General features: G+C 43.7%; 1 long non-coding RNA gene across 2 annotated transcripts; it reads right to left on the bottom strand.

The window, feature by feature from the left end:
• LOC142767021 (uncharacterized) lies at positions 1–27,462 on the bottom strand. 2 transcript variants are annotated; one of them, XR_012884714.1, is made up of 7 exons: positions 27,174–27,462; positions 16,962–17,050; positions 14,590–14,696; positions 12,577–12,725; positions 5,066–5,137; positions 917–1,129; positions 1–410 (listed from the first exon to the last, which is right to left on the bottom strand). It is a non-coding gene; the product is annotated as an uncharacterized LOC142767021 (long non-coding RNA). The 2 variants fall into 2 exon arrangements; XR_012884713.1 differs by lacking the exon at positions 5,066–5,137.
• Positions 27,463–27,815: the final 353 nt, after the last annotated feature.

Genomic DNA, 27,815 nt, shown 5'->3' with positions numbered 1-27,815 from the left:
TCAGAGACAATTGCTTTTATTGAAATTTAGGCAATTTCATGAAAGAGTACCCGCAAAACATGCAACTTTTTGCTACTGTGCATGGCGTAACCTGATCCCTATAGCAGAAACACAAAAAAATGTTTGCATATTTGAAATCTTCATGAAAACTTATATTAACAACAAAACTTTTATGTGTTTATATATGACAAAAAATAAAGAAAACGTTTTTTTCGCGAAGCGTTTTCCCCTAAGACATCATTTTCACTTCTGAGGGTAAAAACAATTAAAAATCATAAGCGCGTCAAGTTAGCAAATGCTTTCTTTGGCCCAAATGGCCAATCTCTGCGAAAAGATTGCGCAGAGATTTGCGGCTAAGCGCTATCTTCTTCGCCCCCTCGACTTGGCTATGGCAAGATTTTCGAAGACATCTGCAAGAATCAGAGAGTGACAAAAAATAAGTCAAACTGAGTACTGTTAAATTATGCACACTAGAGTTGTGCTAATTTGCAATTAGTCAGCTCAACTCACCCAAAGGTGTCAGCCAGCAGCTTATACATATTGTTGATAAGAAACTGTCTTCGATTTCACTGTGCAACTAAGGCCTTGCTGCTCTTAGGTTACAGTGAATTTGTCATTAAACTTTAAAATTTTCGACTTTCAATTTCCCTAATACTATTGTCAAAACAAGGCCCCGAATGCATTTATACAAACTCATTCAACTCTTATGCAATGTTTCATTGTTGAGAAAGTTAGTAAATTTCACCAGCAATATAATTGAAGAAGAAACCTAACCACATCTGCAAGAAAGTGTGGCTGCACAATTGTTATTTTCATTTTTTCCAATGTAATCCATTTAAAATATCAGACAATTAGGCTTAATTATGATGTATATTATTTCTGTATTATTTCTAATGAGAAAGAATATAAAGCATACACATTATTTCATATGCCTTCTCCGGCGTGACTTGAAGCTTCGCTACGCTGTCTGCCTGCCGTCGGCACGGCTGCCCCATCAGGCTCCTTAGCTGCATCTCTGCAGGCGTCCAGAAATATCTCGCCATCTCCCTTGCCACCTTCGTCTCATTGAGGCTCCGCATAATGAAGCGAAGCTTCGCGGCATTGACAAGAATGCCGGCCCAACGTGAACCTGGAGAATAAATTTTCAAGGCTTACTAAAATGTTAGTGGCAGTTCAGTAAACCATGCTTTATTTTTTCATTGGTTGTTGTGTAGAGTAACCTGCTCAAATAATATTTCTAAAATGCAATGCAGTCCTGCTATATTGTCTTAGTGAATGTAAGCATGCAAATTTCACTGAATTTGAATATACGTATCTCAGTTTACGAACACACCGCACGATTCACCAAGTTCCATTTTCTTACCATTGTGTTTATACGACGAATCTGGCACTGTGATCAGAATGCCATATATTTTTGTGATGGCGCATAAAATTTCGTCTATGTGGCTGATGCTGATTGCATTGATCAGGAGGTTAATGAACAATGCCCACTGTGTGTTCTACGAATTCAGTTTTATAATGCAAGAAAGAAATGTAGATTGTAATAGCATAGTTGCACCCTGTGCGCATCGTATTCTTGATTGCTATACTCAGATACAAGACAAAAACAAGGCAGCTTCTTGCTGTCTAAGGGTTCCTTTTCGAACCAATGGTGTTGTGGCCGCTTTGTAGAATCTCTTACGTGCTGCATTGTGATTCTTCTCTTGAGCACAGCGCAGTGTGCCTCTGATTTGCCATGACACGACGATGTCACTGGCTGAGGAGGGGTCCTTTCATGGCTAAGAAGTCGCACTGCTCCTAACTTGTATCTGAGTGTAGCTTGGCTATATTTCTCCGTAGACACTTAGGTGATGACGCAAGCAAAAGAATATCTGTGAGCGTGGAAATTGGCCCTTTCAAGCTAATGTATATTGCCGTATATAGGTTGACTTCTGAACCCCAAATCTGTAAACTAGAAACGCAAATAAATTATTTTGAATTACGAGCCACAATGATAAAAATAATTATTGCCTATAAATTACAAGTTTAAGCATTTATGTTGCAGTTGTGAGCACGCACTTAAAAGCTTTGCACCTCATGCTGCTGGCAGCCCACACGAAAAGTCACACACCGACTCTGGCAAAGTGTGCAAAGGTGCCCGCTTTGCATGCTTCACCAATGTCCGAGGCTCGTTGTCCTGCTCTATTTAGTATTTGTCAAGTGCCCTTACCTCATCCCTAAATGGCTAGTTAAGTGCCAAATTGAGTGGCTGCAGCACAGGAGACAAGCTGCCCGGGATGATCGCCAACTAGCAATCCGCACCGGCCACGGCTCTTTACACACGCTCCGTCATGTGGCCACAGAACGAGTCGAGCACTAGCATGCTCTGGGTGCTGCAGCCAGACGAGGCAGGACAAATCAAGTACCTTCTCAGTGAAAAAAAAAACCTCTTGTTCACGTGAATGATTACTTTCGGGGAGAATTTATTCCTAGGCATTGTGGTGGCAGTTTGTGGCCACCGGCGATGCAGCACATCATGGCATAAATTGGTTTTGCTCATTGCCCATTTTCTTCCGGTCGCTTACCACTGACGTTTAGCTGACATAGTCCATGCGGAGGGCATGTTGAACCAGACAGGTGTCTGATCAGCATCGACAATCTTGTCAAACGTGAAGGTGTCTTACACCTTCTGATCGCCAACGAATGCTTGAAAGGCCTTTTTCTATCATACTCTAGGGTGACTTTTGGCAAACAGTAGAACGCCAACTGAGACTTAGCCAATTTCCTCTCATAAAGCTTGTCACCAAGTTCTTCAAAATATTAGTCACTGTACGTGATTTCTGTTCGCAACACTACAAGCTTTCACCTGACTGTCCTCATAGGACACACTAAGGCCTTTGTCCCACAGTCTGTTAACCCGTTGGTGAGCTGCTTCTTTGATGACAAAGTAATGACTTTAAGTCCTAGAACAACTTTCGCCAGGCTGCGCACACGAAACGTTTATCCTTCAGTTGACGACACCTTCACACACATTTTTCCCGACATGCTGAATTGATGCTCTGCAGAATGCTGGCATATTGATTCGTCGTAAGAAGTCACTTTCTGTTTAAACATGACATTGTAGCTGTGCTGATGAGCTTGTGTCATTTTTGTGAGGTTCTGTCGACGATGGCAAAGCTTCTGAGAGATCTAGCAGAGCCCTTGATAAGCCCTTGCAGAATCAACGCGCACCAATGCACTCAATCACAATGCCACAGATTATGAACCTATCCACAGCCATATAGAAGCTCTTCATTTCCAGACTTTGAGCTTCGAGCGTGCAAGAGTGGATATCAGTAGGCTGCATTTGCTCTGCTGCTCCATTGTACGAATAAGCTGCACATCCAGAAACACTAGTTTTTTTACAAAGCTGCAGGGATGTTGCTCCAGCTCTATTCTGTCATGCACCACCTCAATAAAAATTTACAAATGGTGTTTTACAAGCAAGTGTACAAACAGCAGTGGCACTTAATTGATATTAGTTTATATATATGATTATTTGAAAAGAGTAAACACAAGATCCGCAGGATCAAAGCACAGGAAATGTAACCCTTCAGTGTAGTAGCAATGCTCTCTTCACAGCAATAATTTTATTCCTTGGCATTGAACACGTTCCGAAAAATCACAATATTATCTATCGACACCGCCAGGAGGGCTCTAAAAACTTCAATCATTTAGTGTTCTTAAACACGCTGCAACATCGCACACTACACGAGCCCTACCATTTTGCCTCCACACAAGTGCATACCCCACAACCGGGAGAAAACCCACGACCTTGGGCTCAGCATTCAAGCAACATAACTGCTACACCACTACAGAGAACCTTTTATCAGTAAATACTGAGGTATCAACAGTGCTTCAAATACTGACACTAGCATTTAGTGTATTACGCTATCATAATAGACATAAAACAAAAAAACAGAATATTATGAGGCCCAACTGCCACAGCATGAAGAGCTTATGAAACTTGGCTAGCTGAACCAATGCAATACTTTTTTCTACATGAAGGCATAAATCGGCAAAGGTAATACACTCAAACCTGATTACAACAAAGTTGCATCTTAAACAAAAATAAGTGTTTTTTCAGAAAATTTGTCATAAACACAGTTTTGAATAATATATATATTTATTTCAACCCTAATCTTCTTTGTATTTTGTTATATCTCACTTTATTATATCGAGGTTAGAGTGCAACTTAGAAAATTACCAAGCCAGAAGGATTACTCTGAACAGATGCACAAATTTTTTAAATGTGTTACGAAAACAACACTAAGAGGCGGCGCGGAGCAAAGGCACACACCTTTTCAATCCTTACACGTTTTCCAACTAAACTGTCAATGTATTCCAGTCACACACATAGACATGTTTGCATTCTATGACAGATGATTATTCAATAAATTCGCCGACTCTATTCGAACACTGGAAGTTTGGACATGCCAGTTTATTCGAACACCTTAGCAGCATTTACACTCGTCCCATTAAAGCAATGCAAACTGGCAACCGAAAAATTCAGATGCCTCATTGTGTGAAGTTTAATTTCTGGAATTCAGCTTGGCTGATCGAGTGCGGTGTCGAATGCTGTGACCTGGCCAAACATCAAGTCAGTGTAAATGTCAATGGAGATAGTGAAAATTGTGTGTTTGGCTACTACTAATGATTGCCTGACAACTACAATGACTGTGTTGGCAACAATATGACACTGACAATGGCGAGAAAAGCCGTAATTATTCGCCAGATAGAAGGCAGTCGACCTCAATAAGATGCTCCTCCAAAGGTCTCACCGAGTTAGGTGATGATGAGATTGTCAGTCCCCGAACTAGAGCACGTGAACAGTTACTTAGATAACGCACCGGCAACACTGCTGTTATCAAACGCAAATTTAGCAAAGGCTGTAACAGCGCTACAACCTAAAGTTCTGGCTAAACACTGCCTGAAATACAAGCCGATCTGGTGGTCTGTTTTTTTATTCCCCACAAACAATACGCATGTACATCATGGCTAAAGAAAGAATGAAAAGGACAAGAATGATTAGGCTTCATGAACTTACTTGCCCTGTCCACCCCATCTGGAGGAAACTGAGACAAAGGCGGCGATGGCCCAAGTAGCAAGGTGCTCTCATCTAAATTTATTACAAATATAAAAATATTGAGCACACAATTGTGACGCCAACCGTTACGAAGCAATCTTTCAGCATGTGAAGGTAACCAGCGAGCTGTTTACCAGCAAATTTATTACTTCAGTGGTTCTCGAATGGGGCGCACGCAGCTATTTCTATGATCCGCGAAACCCTCATTTTTTAAGTGTGACTGTGCCAAGAATTGATCAACTATCCAAAATGAAGCAATGTGGCACGTTTATTGATGACTTCGGTAGCAATAAAACGCCCCTGTTGCATGCTAAAGTTGTATGATTGACTTTTTTATCGAAAGAAAAGTGGTAGTGCAACCTTAAAAGACAAGAAAAGAGCAGAGTGAATAAGGAAGCAAACCGGGATTAGGGATGTCATAGTTGAAATGAAGAAGAGGAAATAGACATGGGCCGGGCATGAAGCACATAGACAGGATAACCGCTGGTCATTAAGGGTAACTAGCTGGATTCTTAGAGAAGGCAGGCGGGTTTGGCGAAGACAGAAAGTTAGGTAGGTAGATGAGGCCTAGAAGTTTGAAGGTATAAATTGGCAGCAGCAAGGACACGACAGAGTTGACTGGCGGAACATGGGAGAGGTCTCTGTCGTGCAGTGGACGTAGTCTGGCTGACGATGGCCCACTTACCCCCCCTCCCTCCCCTCCGCTGCAAGGGGTCCCCCGTCATTTCCACCAGTTCACAAGGGGTCCTCAAGACATGCATGGCTGAGAACCACTGCATTACTTCATATTTCATCACATCTAACTAGCATTACAAAAACACAAAAGTCATCTTTGCAGAAGCTGTATGTCACAGTTCAAGATTAACATTTTTTCTACTCTGTAATGAATACTATTCAAAGCTCAACTTAAGATACAATTATTTACACAAGCGTTTTTGCGAGGATATGATATAGTACCCAATATTTCTGCAATAAATAACTAATCCATACTTTTGCAGAATAGCAATAGTTATAACAGATGGATATAACAGAAAATATGAAAGTTTATTTGGAAAACGTTTGGCAAAACACAAATGCTTGCCCTGTTTTGCACAATAGCAGATACTGCTTATTGCCTCACCAACTATTAAATTCTGCACTTGGAATACAGTGACATCTCGGTAGAACGAACCCCAAAATAATGAATTTTTAAGATTAACGAACTTTTAAAAATCCCACACTGACTGCAAATAGTTTTAATGCAAAATTATTTCACTACTGTGTACTTCAGAATACCGAACATTTCAGAATCACGAGCGTTAGTTTAGTTCCACGTTATATTAACAACGCCTCAGTACTACGAACTTATGTTCTGAAATCCCTCGCGACCACCGGAGCGGTACGCAAGCAGACAACAAAGAGAACGGACGCTGCTTCTCAGAAGACGTGCGACAAGGTGGAGGGGAAAAAACAAAAGACGAATTCCTTTTCTTTCTTTTTGTGTAAACGCCGACGCTGCAGGTTTACAAGCTAGCGCAGAGGCAAGGGCAACACTGGAGGGCAAGGTCAGCGAGACAGAGTGGGAGTTGCGGAGCAGGAAGCATGGGCGCAGAAAACCTGAGACAGCGAGAGAGCAGAAAACAAAATGCGAAGAATTTTCTTTTTGAGCACTTTTTTTCATCGAGAAAGCGATAACATCCGTGATGCCTCGGGTTTTTTATTGGAGGCCTTGTTTTTTCAGTTGTGTTCGTCTCTTTTCGGTGATTACTCATCGGGTTCGCAGAGCAAGTCGGCGTTCGCGCTGTGGTGATACTACAAATGAGTTCATCTCTGCTTGCGAAGCAGTTTTCGCCAAGTAAGACAATAATACTCTTCAGCAGCTGGAAGGCAAAAAGCAGGCTGTTGTAACCAAAGAACCTAATCGCACCACAAGAATGTGGATCAGATGGAGGCCTTCGCACTACAAAGCTTGTGCTACTCGCGTCCAAAAGAAAAAGAAATCACAGATTTCTTTAGAGTAAACATGCATTTTTGGTGTTTACTTGTGCATTTGTTTTTTTTTTCTCGTGAAAAACAAGTTGAAGGACCCACCGTTGTAAAGGTAAGTTGTTTTGGTCAGTGAAAAATAAGTATTTAAGGTTAATTTTTGGGCTTTCACTATTACGACCTTTCAAAATAACAAGAAAACTTTTACGGTCCCCTGAAGTTCATTATACCAAGATTTCACTGTACTAAGCACCTTCTAAAAAACTATACACAGTAAAAAAACTTTCCTTTTTATTGCCTTCTGCCAGCACTTTATATTCTACTGGCTTAGCACCTGTGTAAAAGAAAGCAACTGGAATGAAAAAAGCACCACCCTGAAAACATTTGTCTGAATATAGTGCTGTATCTGCTCCGTCTCGTTATTAAGAATTTGAAAAAATTGGCACCTGAATATGCATGTAACAATGAGGTGAAAAACCAATATTGTGCTTTCGCAAGCTCAAATTACTATAAGAGATAATATTGCTGCTATTGTGACCACAGGGTATGGGCAGAAGTTGCCATGAAAGTTGGCATGACAATGTGCTGTATATTCTGAAAGAGACCCGGGAATACAAATTAAACATGCCCTTGTTAACCCTCCTTCAGGGCACGTGGAATGCTCCAATATTTTGTGCAAGACACATCGCCAGAAACAAACCTGTTGTAAGTTTACTTCAATGGAGAAACTACCTTGATTTCGAATGACAGCAACACACAACTGTTTTTGTGATTGTAAGGGTATCACCTGGCAGCGGCCACAATGGCTGCGCCGTTTGAGCACCATGACATGACAAGGTGCATGTGATACTCATATAATCCCAGCAGGAGTGCAACAACCAAAATTTAACTCGGAGCAATTTTCGGAGCAGCAAAATTTCACTTTTAGAGGACGAAAAGCAAGTTTGGAGTAGGTTATGAGAAATAAGTTATCTATTTTTGATGACGAAAGACCACATCTGGAACAAAGAAGGCTTACGTTTAGAAAAAAAGAGTATGATCAAGCAATTTGACACCTAAATCATGCAGAGTAAACATGAGCACTGCTGTCTCAAACTAGTATTTCGATTTACTCCACCAAGCAAACAATGATAAAATACACATTACCACTTGCAGCGACTGTCAAATCCTTTAAAAGAATCCGTGAAATAAAATGTACATCTGCCAAGCTGCGACCTTGAAATTTAAGCGATTCGTGAAACTGAAAAGTAAGGGCTGTTCGACGCGGTTCCCGCACAGCCACAACACAAGTTCCGGAACCCCTACCGCACGCAAGTGGGGACGAATAAGCCATTTGGTGACGCTGCGGAGGGTGAAAGAGCCTCGCTGATTGGCTTATTTGTGTCCCGCTTGCATTCGGTAGGGGTTTCGGCTCGTGCGTGGCGGCTGTGCGGGAAGCGTGGGGAACGACTCTAAGGGTATCGAAAAAAATTGGCAGATTCCACGTATTTTGGAATCAACTTTATGCGAAGCACGCGGAGGGAAGGTGGCCGTGTTGTATTTTTTTATTAAGAGACACGCCATTAAATGACGGTTAGTATATGTGGTAGTGTACACGCAGAGACATATGTTGAAGAGTTGCAGATAGTTATATAACCAGTTTTTCACTTGCACAACGATTTCAGCTGGAAATGTGTTTTAGCAACAACAGAAAGTGATATGAAGCTCTGATGCTCGCGAAGATGGTGACCCTTGAAACTGCTATATAAATCAATTTCAGTGCATGGCGCCTCACCACAATTGACATTAACCCGACGTGATGGCTGTATGAAAGGAGCACATATGTAATGTTTATAAAATTGGTTAGGGAACACTGCAACCACTATTGACATTTCACGAAGATTAACGTCTATTTGAAAAGTAGTTCTGAGACCTGACATAGCTCTGTGGTAGAATGGATGACTACCACGCAGAATGCTTGGGTCCGATTCCTGCTGGGACTTAGAAATTTATTATTTGCATTTCTCGGGTGGCAAACGTTGCTTGCGTCAGGTTTTTCTTAACACTGCCATTTCTTCTATGCCTTGGTTGGGTCAGTGCTACCGATGTCACCTATTGCTTAACGTTCACGCGTTAAATTGTCCATGTGTATTCTCGTCGTACTTTGGTAGGTACTAAGTGTCCATCGGCTGTGTTACATAACCGCTTACCAACGGCACATACCCGCCCGTGATTATGAGCCACTGTGTGATGGGAAGTCTTTGGCGATGTACGTGACATGACTGTGACATTATTCATGTCCTGACCAGCACGTCCTATTCGTCAAATCACCTTACCCTCTTATGCTAATATGGTTCACGCCAAGTTAACGGGGTGACCACGAAAGCACCCAAACGTAAGCAGCTGGATAGACAGACAGACAGACAGACAGACAGACAGACAGACAGACAGACAGACAGACAGACAGATAGATAGATAGATACGCTCAAAGTCAGCGAAGTTCGATAAGAAATGCTTCGCATTTAAAAAGTACTTGTGCACTTTTTGTGTGTTCTTTTTTAGGGTGGCACAAGTGTCACACCCTGCTCTAAATGATTGCCAGTAATTTTTCAGACGTCAGCAATCATGCTAGTCCTCACACATAAGTGGTAGTACACACGCATAAGTAATTGAACGAAATTTGCTGCCCAGTGAGCAGTGCTAACAGCTTCTTCCTAATCTTATTACGCTTTTTCATACGGCATGCATCAGTGTATTGCGGCAAAGGTTGCTTAAGCAGCGTTCTGCACCGGTTAGGATAAGGCCAATAAATTTTCGAACACCACTACGCCCCCACCCCTTCTTTTTTTCGATGGGGGTTAGGTTCAAGGCACAACATCTCGGCTTACTTGCAAGGCGTGTTCTACCACATAAAGCAACAGTGGCGCACGCCTGTTGAATGACGACAGCACCGGATATCTATCACCAAGACGACGCAACTAATGCAACTTCATAACAGAAAAATGTGTGTGCTGTGGCTACGGCAACCAACGTGGTCACTGGCAACGCTAACGTTCGCAGCACGTCGACTTTGTTCATGCGCAGAAAATGCGGTATGCGCTCCCTGCTGTAGATGATAACATGCCATAGCCGCTATCGCTGACTAGGAAGTTCATATTTCCCGCGAAGAGTTCATTGCTATAGGCTGATATTTTCGTCTGATGTTGTGTTGTCCCGCCTATAGGTATCCATCGTGATCAGCGGACCGATGGGCGCACGACTTGGTTATTTCATCTGGTCAATGACATCTTGCGAGTGTCCTGACCTAATGGGATTAAGGTTAGCAGGGTTAGGTTACTGCGGTTTAAGGTTAGAGTCTGCACACTTGGATTGACTGATGACTCAAACCGGAGGTGGGCAACGTACGTGGCCTCCATTTCTCGCTGAAATTAGTTCAACTGAGAAAACTTTGAGGCTGTTCGGGCATTTTGGGGCATAAGGCGCAACTTCAGCAAATCTGATGGTTGCACAACTCAGCGCAAAAGTGGGTAATTATATCAAATTTGCGCAGCTGTTGCACCCATTGGTCCCAACTAGGCCACACTATTCCATGCTAAAAATTATATAATGCAATTTTTACACTTCAAGGAAAGTCTCTTTTTCAAGACAAAAACTTGAAAACTGTTGCGACATGATGCGCTTGTGCAATAGCCACCAAGACTTTCAGACATTTGGGCAATGATTGCAACCAGCCTTTGATATCTGTGGTAGAATTAAATGTGAAAAATAGTATGTTTTTCTTATTCAGCGGAGTTGTGAAGTTTTCAGACTAGTATCAATTATTCCTGTGCACCAAGTTGCTAATTCTTCATGCATTCATCTCACTATTCAACCGTACACAGTCCAGTGCTGTAAATGCAGACGAAAAACTCTGCAGAGCCGCTTTAAGATAAAACAGGCGACGTTGCGCACTGAGCTGAGAGTAATGAAACTGCTCCATGTGCTCTAGATATTCCAAAGACTTATTCCAAAGTCAGGCACTAAGACTGCATCGACATAAGTCCCCATCCATTTTGTTTAAAGTACTCAGACTACTCTTCTAAGCAACACAAAATATCAAAACCATCAGTCTTTCAAAAAGACAGCGTGCAAATAGAGACATAAAAAAGAACTTGACACCACAAACACCACAACATTTATTTCAGAATGAAAAATTACAAGCCAGCCTAGCTCTTTTTTATTCTAAGCAGCATCATATTGCACTAAGGGCATGCTACATTCTATGGTTGAAGAATAACACATTAAACTATACAAAGCATTTGTCTATGCACGACCGGGCTAGACTGCACCTGTGCGCGCTTCTTTCCTTACAACTTTTTCACCCATCACGAAAGAAATACGAGAGTTTCTGAATATGTTTCGCCAACTATCGGCGATAGGGGCGCTGCGACCCTTACCTCGCATTTTCTGCACCACACGCATGGCGTAAGAGTGTTGCTCGAAGTGAAACCGCAGTATGGTGGTTCTCGACGGAGAGGGATTATTCAAAAAGTCCGGGGTAGGGACAGCCTTTCAAAAAAGACTAATGTTATCAGACTTCTCGCCGCCTAATGTAGGTATCCATGTACTCATGAATAATACCAGCTGAAGCTCAGCAAAAAAAAGAATAGGCTAGCGTGGCACAATGCAGGAGGCATAAAGCACTGGCAACAGAGACATCAACAATCCTGCACCTTTTCTGTCGAAAGAGAGCGCCAAATACCTTTAGCCCTTGGTCTCATTGGATAACAAGGCTGAAATTAAGAGAGGCCACTTACAAAAATAACAAGCAGGCATTCACAATGCTACCTATTTTCTATTTATTTATTTTCTTAAGTATGTTTGGAGTGGTTTCCAGGGCTAAAATCTGCAGTTTGCAACATGACGGCTTTTTGAAACACATACGTCAGTTTTATCATTAATGGTCACCAATGACTGCGTAAAGAGAGAGATAAAGTAAAAAAATAGAAAGCACTCTTGCTGCTGAATAACCCTTATGGACAGCATGCCGAGATTGGTGGTGTGTATTGTCATTGTCGAGAGTGGTGGTGTGCATGACCGCTGCGGCGGGGCGTGTCATCCTTTTGTGTATGTGCTCTTTGCGTAACATGAGATGTGCTGCCTTATGCTGTAGTGTGAACCAAAGATACGTATATTCTTATTTGGCACTTCTGTATAATTGGTTCCAGTTCATTTTGAGTAAAGGTATGTTTTTTTTCTTTCAGATGGAATCGGAGTTGGCATAACATGTGGAATTGGCCTAAAACTACGTCCCATTGCCAAAGTTTTTAATCGTTTCTACTGAAAGTTTGGCAGGACCAAACTGATTCATCATGGAATGCAGGTCAGCACAAAACCTGGGAACGTATAAGCACTGTTCCACTGTAAACTACTGCAACGGTTTTTGAGTAGATAAGGCCACTAAGCTATTTCAAAGCATAACTACTATTTTCAGTGCAAATTAAAATAACACCAGAAACGTTTGCATGAAGTGCCAACAACAAGCTTACCTAATGCCAATCAAAGTAGCAGCACCTTCAAAAGTACAAATGTAACAACACAATCCAATCTTGAGAAGAGACTTCTGGCACTTGTAGCTGAGCCACAAGATTCTCGCCTTGACGAGGCTTTGTGCAGGTGCAGGCAGTGCGAGCTACTTCTGTGAAAAAAAATAGACAACATTAAGTACATTTTTGTACAATGACAAAATGTTAAACACGAATGCCACATATCCCCATTATATTTTTATTATTATGAGCAGGATGATTCATTTTTACTACACACATTTCACATCCCTTTAAAGATTTCAATACTTATTTGTTTACCCACCATAGAGGGCACTATATTAGGACTTCTATAATCTCGGTTACTATAATCACTGTCCCCATCTGCTTTTCCATGAAATGGTGCTCTTTGGCCGTCAAACGACCTATGTGCCATAAAACACCACACATCATCATTAAATCAAACGGCAAATATTAAAGATAAGAAACAATAGTGCTACAAAATGAACCCCCTCAAGTATCACTTGGTGTAGCCTTTTGAAATTGCAACTAATGCTTCATTTATCATCATACAAGGTCAAGTAAAGAATACAAAATATAAGTTTTTTTGTTGAATTAAAATATTGGTGAAATGGAATCGGACAAAAAACTAGCATTATCCACAGGATGTCTGCACACTATGACACTAGTGTTTGCTGCAATGTACAAAAACTCAACTAATATCTAAACTATTGAAGATCCCTCTTTCATTGCACTCATAGTTCTAAAACATGATCACAAGACAACACACTACATTATATGCCTGTACTGACCAATTTATCAAGAAGTACATCGCACAATCTTGAATTGCGCTGCCGCTCTTCCTCAAACTGCTTCTCTAGCTCTTCCACTTTCTTCCTATAGCTGTCCAGCAGCTTATCAGTGGTGCCTCTCGCTTCGCCCTCCTTTGTAATAGGTGCAGATAGCTCTGCAGTCAATTTTGAGAGGCTTTCCTTGCTTGTCCCATAAGATTGGCCTTCCCCATCAGCATAGCCTTCTCTATTAGAATGACCTTCTCTATTAGAATGACCTTCTCTATCAGAATGACCTTCTCTATCAGAATGACCTTCTCTATCAGAACGACCTTCTCTATCAGAACGACCTTCTCTATCAGAACGACCTTCTCTATCAGAGTGACCTTCTCTATCAGAGTGACCTGCTCTATCAGAGTGACCTTCGCCTTCAAAATTGTAGTCTTCGTCGTCTTCTAAAGGCTGGTCCTTGAGCTGCAAATAGTTCAAGCTTCCTTCTAAATCTACGCGAAGTTATTGTATGCATACTAACGAGTGCCTCTCATTACTGAACACTTATTTATTTCATCTTTACGTACCTGAAAGCTGCCCATAAAGCACCATTGAGGCCTCACTAGCAAAAAGAATGAAGCATTCCAATAACATAGGCTATGCGCCACCAGGCAATAAGAAATGTAAATACTAGGTCCACAAAATAAGATCCCAATATTTTTCAGGGTAATGCTGATGTTTTAAGCAAAATCACAAACTGGAGTAATGAGAAAATATTGCACAAATACTGTTGCTGTAGCCAAATGGTTTCATTAAACGGGTATTTTTTTCATTGGGGCAACTGCGTTACTTAGCTGTATTCTGATTTCTACATAGCTCACTCCCACATATCCACTGCAGCAGGAAGACTAACATATTCTATGGGAAACGGTGAGCAAACTATGACAAGGCTGGCACTGCCAATGTCATGTCTACTTTTTTTATACCAGCGACCTTGCACTGTGAAACAGATGACACTGCCATTGCTCAAAAATCAACTGACTTAAGCTTGTTGTAAAATTGTATCTGTACATTTGCTCTTTTATTCATTCACTGTCAAGTAAGGTAATGTCAATTATTGCAGCCCCCATGGTGGCTTCCAACCACATGATGCTGAGATACGCACATGAGTAGTTTGGCACCTTGCTGAAAAATATAGAGACAAATTACAAAATTCTGTAACAGAGGCAATACATACGAGGTTACTGTCCTTGCCAGTCTTAAGGGCTTTCAGTATCTGCCCAAGACTGTCCCTCTCTGCTTGCCGCTTCTGCTTCATCTTTATCCTGGCAGTTTTTTAGGGACCTTGGAAATGCACAGAGACACAAAACACAGCCCACGCTAATGAATGCCTAACTTCTCCACATAAACATACCTCAAGTTGATAAAAAATGGTTAAACGAGGAATTTGACTGGAGGCAACATTCTGACAAGAGAACTTGCCTTCGTAGGGACACCACTGTTCAACAATTTTTAATCACTTCAAGCATCTCATCTTTCAGCAGGCTTGTGTTTTGCTTGCTACACTATTCGATTTATCAACTTTTTTCCTGCTAATGACTGCAACCAGATAACATTTGCGCTGCCCATTTTGTTGAATCTGATTTTCATACGTCTCCCATTTTATACTGCAAATGTATGTTTTAGTTCAAAACCTGTCGAATTAGATTCACAATGACCAGCTTTTATAAAAATAAGGTTCCCTTTTGACAGCAAATGTCAGCTTTCAATTGATGTGGTCGAAATGTGGTGTGCCTAGTTGTTAAGGCAGTAATCATTGTTACAACATGTGTGCCAAATTACTACCGTCCTGCAATTTCTTGCTTCAAGAACTTTTTTTAGTGAGAAAAATATTCAACTTGAAGGGCACATAAAGGAGCCAACAACTGCCAGTACTTGCAATTACATCTTGGCGAAAAAGTACGAGCATAAATTATAGTGCCAGATTCAAGCATCCGTTTTGCGATATAAGCAAAGTTTATATTTTCGAATCACGTCCAAAAGTCATAAAACAAGATCAAAACGACGGTCATGGAACCTTGCAGAAGGGCCTTCAATCTGGATTATGGAGTCACCCACTTAGGTGTACGTGATCTGAAGCAGTCTGTTCCACCAAAATTTCTAGCCACTATTGGGGTATGTGTATTATTATTTAACTCTATTCTATTCTGTGCTGCTTTCAAGGTGAAAAATTCAGCATGAGGCGGACGCAGTTCTCCTTTCGCGTTAGCTAGTGTAACATGAGCTGCGGCACATGTACCATGTAGCGGCGCATGTAGAAATCTACCACACACAAACGTGAAGCACTCTTGGGCATAAATACCGCTGTCCGCAGCATGTGTTGCATGTATACAACTTTGTTTTTCACAGAGAGAAAACTGCTCATAAATGTTTCATTGCCCTTTCTGCATTAGGAGACAGTCTGGAGGAATGAGAAACTAGTGGAATGAGACAACGCATCTATCTCTACTGCTGGTATTTCATATATGTCAGCCAAAAACTAATGAAATGGTGTTGAACAAACAAAATGCATGGCTGTAAGTGCTGGTGTCTTCAGCGGATCGAGCTTTCTGTAACTGTTAATTGCAGTTTTCGCACCTCCGAAGTAAAGCTTTTCTATCAGAATTGTAACGCTCTCACACTCAAACCACTTCCTAGATGCCAATATTAAGTTTTTTCTGAAAACACACATAAGCACTATACTTTATAAAAAAGCATTACGAGTTAAAACACACATAAGGACTGTACTTTATCAAAGAAAAGCATTATGAGTGAACTTGTTCCAATGAAACTTGTTTAACTTGGTGAACATAGTTTGGGAGGATTACGACAGTTAGAAAAAGAACAGGACACTGTGCAATTATTCTCTATCCTACAACCATGCCACATCACACATTGCAAAAAAATAAAGTCCCTACATATGCTCTGCGGTAGCATACGATTTAAGAATGCACACATGTAGCATGACAGTTCTAAAACGGGAGCGCAGTAGCGCCAATACTGCCACCACACCCATCCAATAAAGACGTAGCATTTGCTGAAAGATTAGTTCACTTTAAGTGAAGGCACACTGTTCATTGTTGCCTTTGGCGAGTTTGAGAAGACTTGTCTTGTTTAGATAATGACTGGCGTGAACTACCGTCCCACTCCTTACAAGTGATGTTCCATTCCACCCTCAGAGTCGGGTGAAAAGAGACGTATTTCCACCATGACATTTTATTTTTTTACAGCTGCACCAGTTGTAGGAACCAGAGCATCACAGAAGTTTTGCAGCCGATTTAGACCTGTATCATAATCAATCAAACATTGTTCACATTCAAGGTGACTAAAAGTATAGAGAAAATTGTCATTATCTTCCGACTTCCCCCTATTGTTCGGACATTACACAATAACCGATAAGCTTTTCATTGTGCTGAAGCAAAGAGGTACCACAAAAATACATTGTCGGTCTTTTAAAACCTTCTGGGTAAACATAATGCAAATATTCATGACAGCATACACCACTCATGCATTTGACGTATACAAGAAAGGTATTTTTCGTTATATGAAAAGCTGTTGAAAAATTCTTACAAAGTCATTCCTGGAGATCTTTCCCAGGATGAGTCTAGGAACGGGGGACCTTGATGTCCTGAAAGTCGCCAACAGCTGTTCGATCCAGTCTGATGGGTGTAGAAAAAAAAAAGAAAGTCCACATAAAGCCTTCAACAAGCATATTTCATACCATTGTTGAATTTTAAGCGCAATATTATTGTGCTTGACCATATCTATTCACGTCGGAATTCAGTGTTCAACGTACTGTAACAAAGCACACACACTGTAAGATACCACATTCGTTCATTTCGACACTGTTGTTGTTTGACCTGTACCAATTAGTGCAATTAGCTCTATCTACTCTGGTCAATGAGCAGACTGACACATTCTCTGTAAGCCAAACACGTGCTTGCAGAGCATGTCTGGCTCAAGCACGCTAAGTGAACTTGTCACAGCTACATGCTAGGCAAGCTCCAGGTGCTATAACGACAAAATAAAGTGTATACCTTAGCCACTATTGGATCTAAAAGAAGTGTGTACAGCATAGTGTCCTAACAATGTTTAGTGCATATCTGCATGCAAGTCAAATTGGTATGCGACTGTGCAGTTCTGATAAGCATGCTTGCTGAAAAGAAGGATCTACCCACGCATAGAGACTCTGCGACCAAAGAGATAAAAACATTTCTTGCTAACAAATAACCTCACAGACCCTGGTAGTATGGGCTCGGTCGACCGGGGCCTGTTGGTACACTAGGCGAGAGCAGGACAATATTACCTCCACTTTGTTGTGGCTGGCCGATATGAAATAAAGTGGCTGTCTGAGGACATAATTTACATTACGGGTTGTACACAGAAGAATGCAACATGGTCAATACACATCGTTCCTCTGCTGCTCCTTCCACAGCGCAACTTTTCGCTCACTAGAACGATCCCCAGCACCTTAAACAGCAACACATTCGGCTTAGTAGATGCAATACACCAAGGCTGATCCAAACTCAAATAAGGCCGCTGAGGTCGCGTGGCGACAATTACAATATTCTGAATGAGTAATCATACTTTTCAAATGCAATGCAACGGAAGGTCACCTGGCGACCACTATTTCTGAAATGCATGCGTTCCATTTTTTAGCAGCGTATGCATCGATATTTTCATTGCCAAAGATAGCTACATAGAAATGAAAAAGAAATAGCGTGACGCAAGCAGAATATCGAAGCATGCATGTGAAGCGTCCATTTGTTCTTTGTTCGTTCTGAATAAAGTACAGCTCTAGCACAGGACGGAGACGAGACGACACGAACACGGCGCTCCGTCCTGGGCACCAGTCCTGTTCCAGCACTACGTACCAACTAGCCTCAGTCGAAACGCTAATACAGTGATCTACTCACCTGCGAGTGCCGTCATTTCTGCAGTATAGAAGTTTTCGAATTCTCCGTTCTCGTCGACCCGGTACGCAGAATACTCGCGATGTTTCTGGTCATCGCCAAAGCTTTTCGCTTTCAAACCAATGAATAATTTTACGGACAGAGGAGCTCGCTCGTCTTCTTGCATATACCTAACGCACGTGTACATGGCCCCGAGGTTGTCGCATGTGCACACATGAAGACAAGGCGCAGCAGAAATACGCGTGTAGTACGAAGAGCACCATGAGCGATGCTGGTGTAGCCAAAGTTATTCAATTATGTGATTTGTGAAACTCCCCATAGGCTTGATGTATCAAAATTTGGACACATCGATCGCGAAATAACAATGTGTCACGCCACCTCTTTGTTAAAAGACATTCATAAATAAATTCACCACTAATTTTCTGTATTTTACTTCCTAGATGGTGCGACAGTCGGCTAACTTCGAAAATTGGACGAACTGCGTGTTTGGATTTTGGAACGTAGTTATGCGGTAGTATGACTGATGCGAGTGCTGCCAGGAGAATTATCACAGCAAAGGGCGCTGCTATTCCGTTACTACTTTGATTGTCATGACATCATATTTTGTAAAAAATATCGTTCATGGAAATGCAATTTTCTGCACATTCGTTTTATTACTGGCACCTAAGTGCGAAGTTTGCATTCGCAGGCATGCCACGCTAGGCCACAGCCGCTTGTGGCCTGCAAACTAAAGTCGACATTATCTCTGATTTACCACAATAAAACAGTGAGCAGAGCAAAATATAACTGAGGTTGGTTTGTAAATGTGTCCTTCGCAATAGTTTATGTATCTCACTAAGAGAATAAAAACCATAATCAAACATATTGGCCTATGAAAAACGATGCAAGTTTCATGTACGTTCCCACAAAGTAGACGCAATGAATTTGTCGGGCTGGTCTCGAACTGTCTGATCTGTTAGAGTCAGATCCCAGCCTTCTCCCCACCACTGATAGAAGGAATTCACAGCGATTTAGGCAAATGTTTTTCGCCTTGTGGTATTGTTTCCATGGCACCCAGTTTCGAGTAAAAAACATCATGCAATCTCTAGGTCACTGACAGTCAATTCGTGGTGTACTTGGACGAGGTTCGTGTAAAACACAGGAACATATCGTTTGAAGTTAATTTCAACATCGTACTGGTTTGGTCGGCCGATCTCGGTCCCTGCATACCAGCGGCAAGTTGAACGTTTTTGTCTATGAAACAGCACAAGAAATGTTCCGTGTATACCCCCTTTCTTATCGGCTAAGTTTTAATATTGCTACGAAATTCAGAGACATCCGAGGTGAAATCCATCGCCTTCGACAGCCGACAATATCAGTATACAAACGCCGCAGAATAAACCTTTACATTAATTGCGATCGAGACGTGAACAAATTAACTATATTCTCTCGAACATGTCATTTCTTTGCAACTTTCAATCGTTGCACTAAGAAACTCTAAATATGCAAATCAGCCCTTATTTGCACGCCTGCCCAGCATGTAGCTGGATTTACCATGAGATATGAGAGAATGGTTCACTTTTCGTGCCGGTCGAAATGTTTGAAATTAGCGTACTTTATATCAATGACACACATACAAATGCTCACGCGAACATATATAAAATGTGTTTGAATCGGTGCCACCTCGACAAGTGGCTTCGAAAAGAGGAAAAGGGAAGAAAAAAGCGCAGTCCTGTTACTGCCTCTCTTAATCCAGGTCACCTCCACAGTTATGCGCAGGGAAGGGGGAAAAGGAATTAAAGGCACAGAAGAGAAGAGGTAAGGGTAGTGTGGTGAAAAGCATTCGATCACTCGTATCGCGCACGCGCGCAAGAACCAAACGCGGCAGGCGCAATATACAGAAAGACCCGTCGAGAAGGCGGGGGTGAGGAGATGCGCCCGTCAAGGGGAAGGGGAGAAAAAAAAGATTGAAAAATAAAAGAAACCACTTGACTAGTGGAAAGAAGTTAGTGTGCTCCCGAACAGATAGTGAAGGGGAGAGAGCGTCTGCTGCAAATGCTGAGTGCGCCCATGTAGAATAGGAAAGGAAAAAAGAAAAAAACAAAACAAAAAGAAAATAAGAAAAAGCCATCAGGCAGCTCGGAGCAGCCCACGTAAACAAGGACGCGTGGAACTCGGAGCTGGAAGAAGGCGTGGCACGCTGCGCGATGTAGCATAAGGAAAGATAAAAAATAGAAAGAGCGGCATAGGCGTACGTGCGAAAGTGTGCGACACGCAGTCGACTGGGACTTACCACCAAGAAGGCCAGCGGCACAGTGATGTGCACGACTTATAACGGGCAGGAGCAGGCTTCTTGATAACCAGGGGAATTTTACAGGTTGATGCCAAACTGTTGGGCACGAGCCTCGAAGGTGAGGAGGGCCACAGAAGCGAGATTGAGATCATGGCAATCTGGCAGGGCCCTGAGCACCACTCGAAGTTCTGCAGCAAGAGCGGTCAGGAGCTCATTCCTTTTTTGGATCTCAGGTTGCTGTGAGGTTGCAGTAGCGGGCTCCGTCGTCGTGCTCCTGCTGACGTTGACGGGAACTAGTGGTTGCTAAAAAGTGCGCGGTGTCTGCATTACTGTCGAGTGCTTTTCGACAACAGTAGGGGCAGGCTGAGCTGTGGACGAGAGCGGGGCTGTCGTCGTTGTGGTGGCGACGACAGGCGCACTTGTTGCAGGACAAGGGGCGGCTCCCGAGGTCGCGTCGCCGGTACCGGCGAGCGCATCCCGGAAGGAGCGACCCTTGATGATGAAGGCGTTGCTGCCAGGGGTCCTAGCGTGCTGCCGGGCTTGGCGGCGAGTCACGATGCCGTCAGTTGAGGCCATGATGACCGCGGCCCTGCGATAAAGTTGACAGCCTGGACAGCGGGGCTTGGTTGCAGGGTGCTTCCCGCTTCAGTTTAGGCAACGAGGGTGTACTGCACACAATCCTGGGCCGTGCTTGAGGCTGCAGCGCCCGTTCATCCCGTTAGCAGGTGGCGCTTGCGCGCCCAAAGCGGCCGCAACTGGAGCACTGCAGAGGCCGGGGCTGGCGAGGTCGAACTGGGCGCCTTTGCTTATAGAGCAGTATACCGGGCAGGACGGTAGTCCCAGCAAAGGTGAGGGTGAAGCAGTTGTTTCTGCGTAGACCGGACACGATGGGCGCAGGTGAAGCAATGTTGTCGGCGAAGTGCTCGGGGGTCCACTGCAAAAACCATGCCAACACAGGTGTTCAAGTCGAGTTGGTTGGCTCGAACCTTGGTTGCAGAGATCGTTCCAACCCGCAATAGGGCAGTGAGAAGGCGGTGGGGTAGCTGTCCACAGCAACAAGGATGCGCTGAAAATTCACCCGCACTCTCGTGGTGGCTGGGAACCTCGAAAGGAAGACGGCAATCGCATCCCTCGAAGCAGACAGGAAGTTTGCCTTCTCGACAGGCAGAAAGATGATGGTGGCCGCACATTCAATCGGAGGAAAGTCGCCAAAACCGTGGAAACCGTCAGAACAGGATACGTGCTTGGGGGCACGCCGCGCTCGCTGGAGGCGGACGCCGTTTGCTGGGAGGCTGAAGTAGTTGGAGATGAGGAGTAGGTGGTGCTGCAAGGGGGGTATATCTCGCGGATAGCCATGACCGTGGCAGTCGACGAGCAAGTTCCGGTGTGCGCGTTCACTTTTCTCGAAGCCGGGGAGACGGCAGCAGTGTGATTGCTGCGGAATTTCTGTGGCTGGGCTTTTTTATTTTGAGCGCGCTGGCTTGGCTTGGGCCTGCTGCTGCTGCATAGGTTGGCACCGATGATGATGCTGAGGCTGCCAGGACGGCATCCTGCTGCGTTGTTTTTTTTTTCGGGTGCCTCGCTGAGGTGCCAAATGTAGCCCTTAAAAGGGCTGCGCGCGATCAGCACGGAGGGAAGATCGGGGTAAGGATGGGAGCGCAAAAGCACGCATCCTTCTTGTTTGAAATCTCATCCGTCTTTTTTCCAGTGTCACCTCGCTCACGCTATTGCATACCGTCTCGTATGTTTTAAACTGGGAAACCGAGCTGTATGGCAGCCTCTATTGGAAAACTCCCGAATTTTTCTCGAATTTAGTTGAAGCCTGAAAACCTGCGTGCCCTAAAAATTTCGCCAACATGATCGAGTAGCGTATGGCACCATGTAAAGGAGACGGCCAAAAGCAGAAGCAGCACATTCTGCGTGGTACGCTCTTCACTGCAAATCATTATGCCAGGTTTTATGATTACAAGTTGTACCGATTCTCTCTTTATGATACGCCACAACCAGGGGCCACCGAACAGTGATCGTTTTATTTTCAAGTGCGTACATTTTAGAGCCAGACGTGATGTCATACAGGCGACAATATCTGTGCTGGCAGTATGCAATGCACGTTATCACATTCTTTCCTCTCACTTTTTGTAAGATTCTATTGCACGGTCTTTGTGCTAGAAATGATGCAGTGGTTTGCGGGTTCGTATGCGGCGCCGTAACGGTTGACTTACCGCTGACGGCGAAGCTGACCGTGCCTCCGTTTGTGACGTCGGAGCTGCTAGCTCTGGCGGGCAGTCCACGTTGACAGGTGGGATAGGCTGTTGAACAGGAGGCGTCGGATCAGTAGCCGCCTGTTTACCTGGAACGAACGTTCTGGCTGAGTTTCCTGCGGCCGGTGATTTCTTCTCTGGGAGGTCGCTGTGGGGCGTTAAAGGGTGTCCAAGTCCGGACTTAGGACTATGGCTAGGTGTCAGGTCAGCATGGCGTGGTCGCATGTGATCGGCATGCGTAAACTGGAGTTCGCGCACTTTCACTTCGTATATCAAAACACTCACAAGCTGATGCACCACACCTTCCTCCCAAGAGGCAAGCTCACCACGCACAGTTTTCATGAACACTTTATCACCAACGTCAAACAAACGCTCACGCCCGCGACGCACATCCCTCTGTTCTTTGAGTTTCTGCTGCTTCGTGTGCATCGATCTCGAAAGGTCTTGTTTCAACAATGCAAGAAAAAGCTCGGCAGGTGTCTTTCCCGTCATGCTAGTTGGTGCGTTGCAGTATGTCATCAAGAAACTATACATATTTTCCTGGAATGAATGACGCGAACCTAACAATTTGCTTTCCAACAGTTGCTTCGTCTGTACGGTCGACCGTGAACCGTACAGACGTTTCACAGTCTGTACGGTTCGTTCAGCCGCACCATTCGATGATGCATGGTAGGGTGTAGTGTGAATATGTTTCACGCCGTTGGCGGCCATGTAATCCACGAACTCGGCCGAAATAAATTGAGGCCCATTGTCGCTTACTGGTGCTTCTGGGAATCATTAAGCGGCAAAAGCACCTCAAAGCTTTTCAATTGTTTTTGCTGTTGAAGTAGAGAGCGTGGGCCACACTTCGACTCACTTGGAATTGGCATCCATAAGGACAAGAACACATTTGCACTTGTCTGCGCAAAGTCTATATGGACGCGTGACCAGCATCTTGCTGGATAAGTCCAGGGTTTAAGTGGTGCTAACGGAGCTGCAGGTTGCACTGCTTGGCATATCTTGCACTTTTTTACATAATGTTCTATGGCTAGGTCGATTCCTGGCCACCACACAAAACTGCAGGCTAGTATTTTCATGCTGCTTGCCCCAGGATGTTCAGCGGGCAGAATATCAAGCACGCGATGTCTCCGTACTTCAGGAATTACAACGCAAACTCCCCGTGTTAAGCACCCCTGCTCCGGTGACAGTTCGTCGCTGCGTACGTGATACGACCTCAGGTCTTCCGGGCATTCGCCAGCCCAACCACTAAGAGTGAAATCAGCTATACGACTTTAAGTCAGACATTGCCTTGACGCTTTGGCGATTTCATCGGCTGTCAGTGGAGGACACTGAAACACTGACAGGAACTCGGCTGATTCTACTCCAGCTGTCACTGCTCGAGGCAATCTGAATAAGGCGTCAGCTACATCCATGTTCTTGCTCTTACAGTACTTACGGCGGTACCTGTATGCTGCTAAAGTCATTGCCCAACGTTGCATGCGCGCTGCGGCCAACGTTGTTATAGGTTTTCCTTCACCTAAAATGCCAAGTATTGGCTGGTGGTCTGTGTAAATTGTGAAGTCTACACCATTAGGAGAGCGGTGAAACTTTTTAAGACCAAATATCAGCGCAAACGCTTTGCGTTCACACTGTGCGTACTTTTTTCCGCTGCCATAAGGGTTCGCGAAGCGAACGCGATAGGCCTTTCTTCTCCGCCAGTTTCTTTGAATATTACCGTGTCTAGGCTTCTCTACCAGTTTCTCGGAATACTACCGTGCCTAGGCCGTAGGAAGACGCGTCACAAAGCACTCTTATCGGTTTGTCAACGTCATAGAAGGTGAGGACTTTGCTGCTAACGAGCAGCTTTTTTTTGTATCCGCGAAAGCATCGCTACATTCCTTTGTCCACGACCAGTTCTTATCTTTCTTTAGCAGCTGATACAGTGACTCAGCAACGGTCACACAGTTTCCCAAAAGCTTTGATTAAAAATTCAGCATGCCCAAATACGTTTTTAGTTCAGACACGTTAGTGGGCTCAGGCACGTCTACAATCGCCCCGAGTTTCGCTTTCGTGGATTAGATCTTTGCTGCTGTAACTGTGTGGCCCAAATACATTACCAATTGTTGAAAAAAACGGCATTTGTGGTTGTTCAAAGTAATGTTGTAGTCCAATAGCATTTCAAAGACCTTCTCTAGCGTTTTTTGGCATGAACCCAGATCAGATCCAGCCACGATCACATCACCGATATAGCACCCTACATGTGGAATGCCCTTTAGCACTTCGACTATCAAGGACTGGAAGATTGAGGGTGCTCTAGCCACACCATATGGAAGGCGCTGAAATCGGAACAACACCAAACTGTTGTTGACCGTCAAAAAAGATCGTGACTTGGGGCTCAGTGGTACCTGCTGATACGCCGCCAAGAGGTCAAGAAGGCAGAACACCCTACCCCCTGTAATTGCTTAATATAGGTCTTCTGGCCTGGGCAGGGGGTAATGGTCTGTTTGAAAAACCGGATTAATTGCTGGGAAGAAAGATGTTGATCTCAGTATACAAGTATACTGAGATCAACTCAGTATACTTGTATACTGAGTTGATTTTTTTCTGTGAACAATGATACTTAAACAGAATCGTTTGATACCAAAATTGTTTCCTGTTTATGTAAAACATATTCTGAATGTATATCATGTAGAAATAAGCTATGTAACTAAATAAGATATGTATAATGTCACTTATTTGTATATGTATGTTACTGATGTGTGAATATGTGTAATATGGCACTGATGCAGACTGTATCAGGAGGTCAAGACCTCGTCAGGCTATTTAGCCTTTAGTCTTTGCCTCCCGCAGGGAAGTTTTTGTATTTTTTTTTCCTGCAAACTTTGAATTGTAACTTTGTAGTAACCGCAAAGCATAAGGGCGCCATCTTTTTTTTTTGGATTACGACCAGTGCTGTCGCCCAGTCGCTATGCGATACCTCCTGTAGCATGCGCGTTTTTACCATCCCACGGAGCTGTTCTTCCACTTTTTCTTGAATTGCAAATGGAACATACCTAACTCAATAGATTAATGGCGTAGCATCTGCATTGAAAAATAATTTTGCCTCAAAACTCTTTACGGCGCATAATGTCTGTGAAAAAACTGCAGCGTACTTCTTCATCATTGACATGGCTCTGTCCTCGGCGGTTACTTCACCTAATGAGCTCCAGTCAAGCTTGAGACGCTCAAGCCAATTCCGGCCAAGCGATGCTGGCAGTCTCCTTCCGTTATCCTTAACTACTACTACTGGAAGAATTATGCTCTGCCCTCTCTACACAACTGAAACCTCGCACTTTCCCTTAAGTGGCTTTTGTTCGCCGGTGTACGTGCGAAGTGTCACTTTGGTGGGCTTACATGTAACATGAGCGAAATGTGAATCATAAACATACCACGGCACTACAGTAACAGCTGCTTCTTTGTCCATCTGCATGTTCAGGGGTTTGCCTTCTACTTGAATGTTGACATCGTACGAAGAGCGCGTCACATTTTTTAAATGGTATATTTCGTGCTCAAAGTCCTTGTCCGAACATTCTAAGGCATTTTTTCTTTTTGTCTGAGCAGCTGTGCACATTTTTCTCAAGTGTCCTACTTTCGAGCAATTACGGCACACAGAGTTTTTATACCAGCATACGCTTGAAGAACGCCCTCTGCCGCGTCTTTCACGTCGCTCTTTCTTGGTAACGGGGCTCTTTTGAGCCGTCTCCATTCCCTTCATCGGCTGACTCCTAACCGCATTTAATGACTCCTCTTTGTTCTTTTCTTTCATTAGCGCTGCCTCTCTTGCCGCCATTTCTCAGTCCAAGGCAATCTTGCAGGCGCTGTCAAAGGTTAGGCTTTCTTCCGCGAATAAGGCTCGCTGCGTCTCCTTATTGCGTACACCTGCTACTAGCCTGTCGCGAAGTGCATCTTTTAAAAAGTCAGCGTAGTTACATTTCCTGGCAAAGTGCTTCAGCTCGACTATAAAATTTTCTACGCTTTCCCCTTCGTGCTGTCTGTGCTGAGTCCGACTGTTGTACCTCCAGCGCTCAGTGATTACTGAGCTCCATGGGCTGTAATGTTCTGTCAACATCCGCTTTGCTTCCTCGTAAGTTTTCTCACGTAGGAAAGTCGGCACTACAAGGACTAAGACCTCATAAGCTTCTGCCTCTATTACAGTAAAAACAACCGCTAGCTTCTTTTCCTTTTTTTTTTGTCGTTCGCGTGCACAAACAGTTCAAAGCGCTCCAGGTAAGACTCAAATATCTGTGACTTAGGATCAAACTCAGCGATCTTCCCTAAGCGCGATATTCCTGTCTGCGAGTAGAAAACGTTGACTCACTTCTGTGCGGTCTTTTTTCGTCCTTGACTCAGGTTGGTCTCGGTAACCCTTCAGCCTGAAGCTCCGCTCGCTGTCACCACGTCAATGCTGTCGGTGCTTGTGTGGGGCGTTGCTCGAGGGGCGTTGCTGTCTGCTCCACGTTGCAGGCTGCGGTGTCGTGCTCCGAGAGCATGTTACATGAACCAATGGCTTTTTAAGTCGCCGAAATGCGCCTACGTTTGCGCCATGTAGTTCCTTTGCTGCGCCTACCTACGGCGTTCGAGCTACCTCGTCACCAGTCATAAGCCAGTGGCCACCAAACAGTAATCCCTTTGTTCTCGAGCGCGTACATTTTATAGCCAGACGTAACTTCATACAGGCGATAACATCTGCACTGGCAGCATGCGGTGCACGTTATCACACTTTATTGCGTTACTTTTTTTCTAGAGCGTATCTATGTCTTGTAGAGCAGATCAGCTAGCGATTTTTTCTTTTTGAGCTTGTTCTGTCAACATATATAAGGTAGCCTGGCTTCTTCAGTAGAACTATTACCGACATTCAAGCTAGAGCATCAAGTATTCTAGTCTAGAAGCTTAATTTCAATGCTTTTATTATGACAGATTTACACTAATCTAATTGTTACAACCAGGAGAATGAAATGGA

This window comes from Rhipicephalus microplus, chromosome 7, assembly GCF_043290135.1.
Source record: "Rhipicephalus microplus isolate Deutch F79 chromosome 7, USDA_Rmic, whole genome shotgun sequence".
Classification (NCBI taxonomy): Eukaryota; Metazoa; Arthropoda; class Arachnida; order Ixodida; family Ixodidae; genus Rhipicephalus; species Rhipicephalus microplus.
The sequence above is the reverse complement of the archived record's forward strand: the minus strand, read 5'-3'. Positions and strand labels throughout refer to the sequence as shown.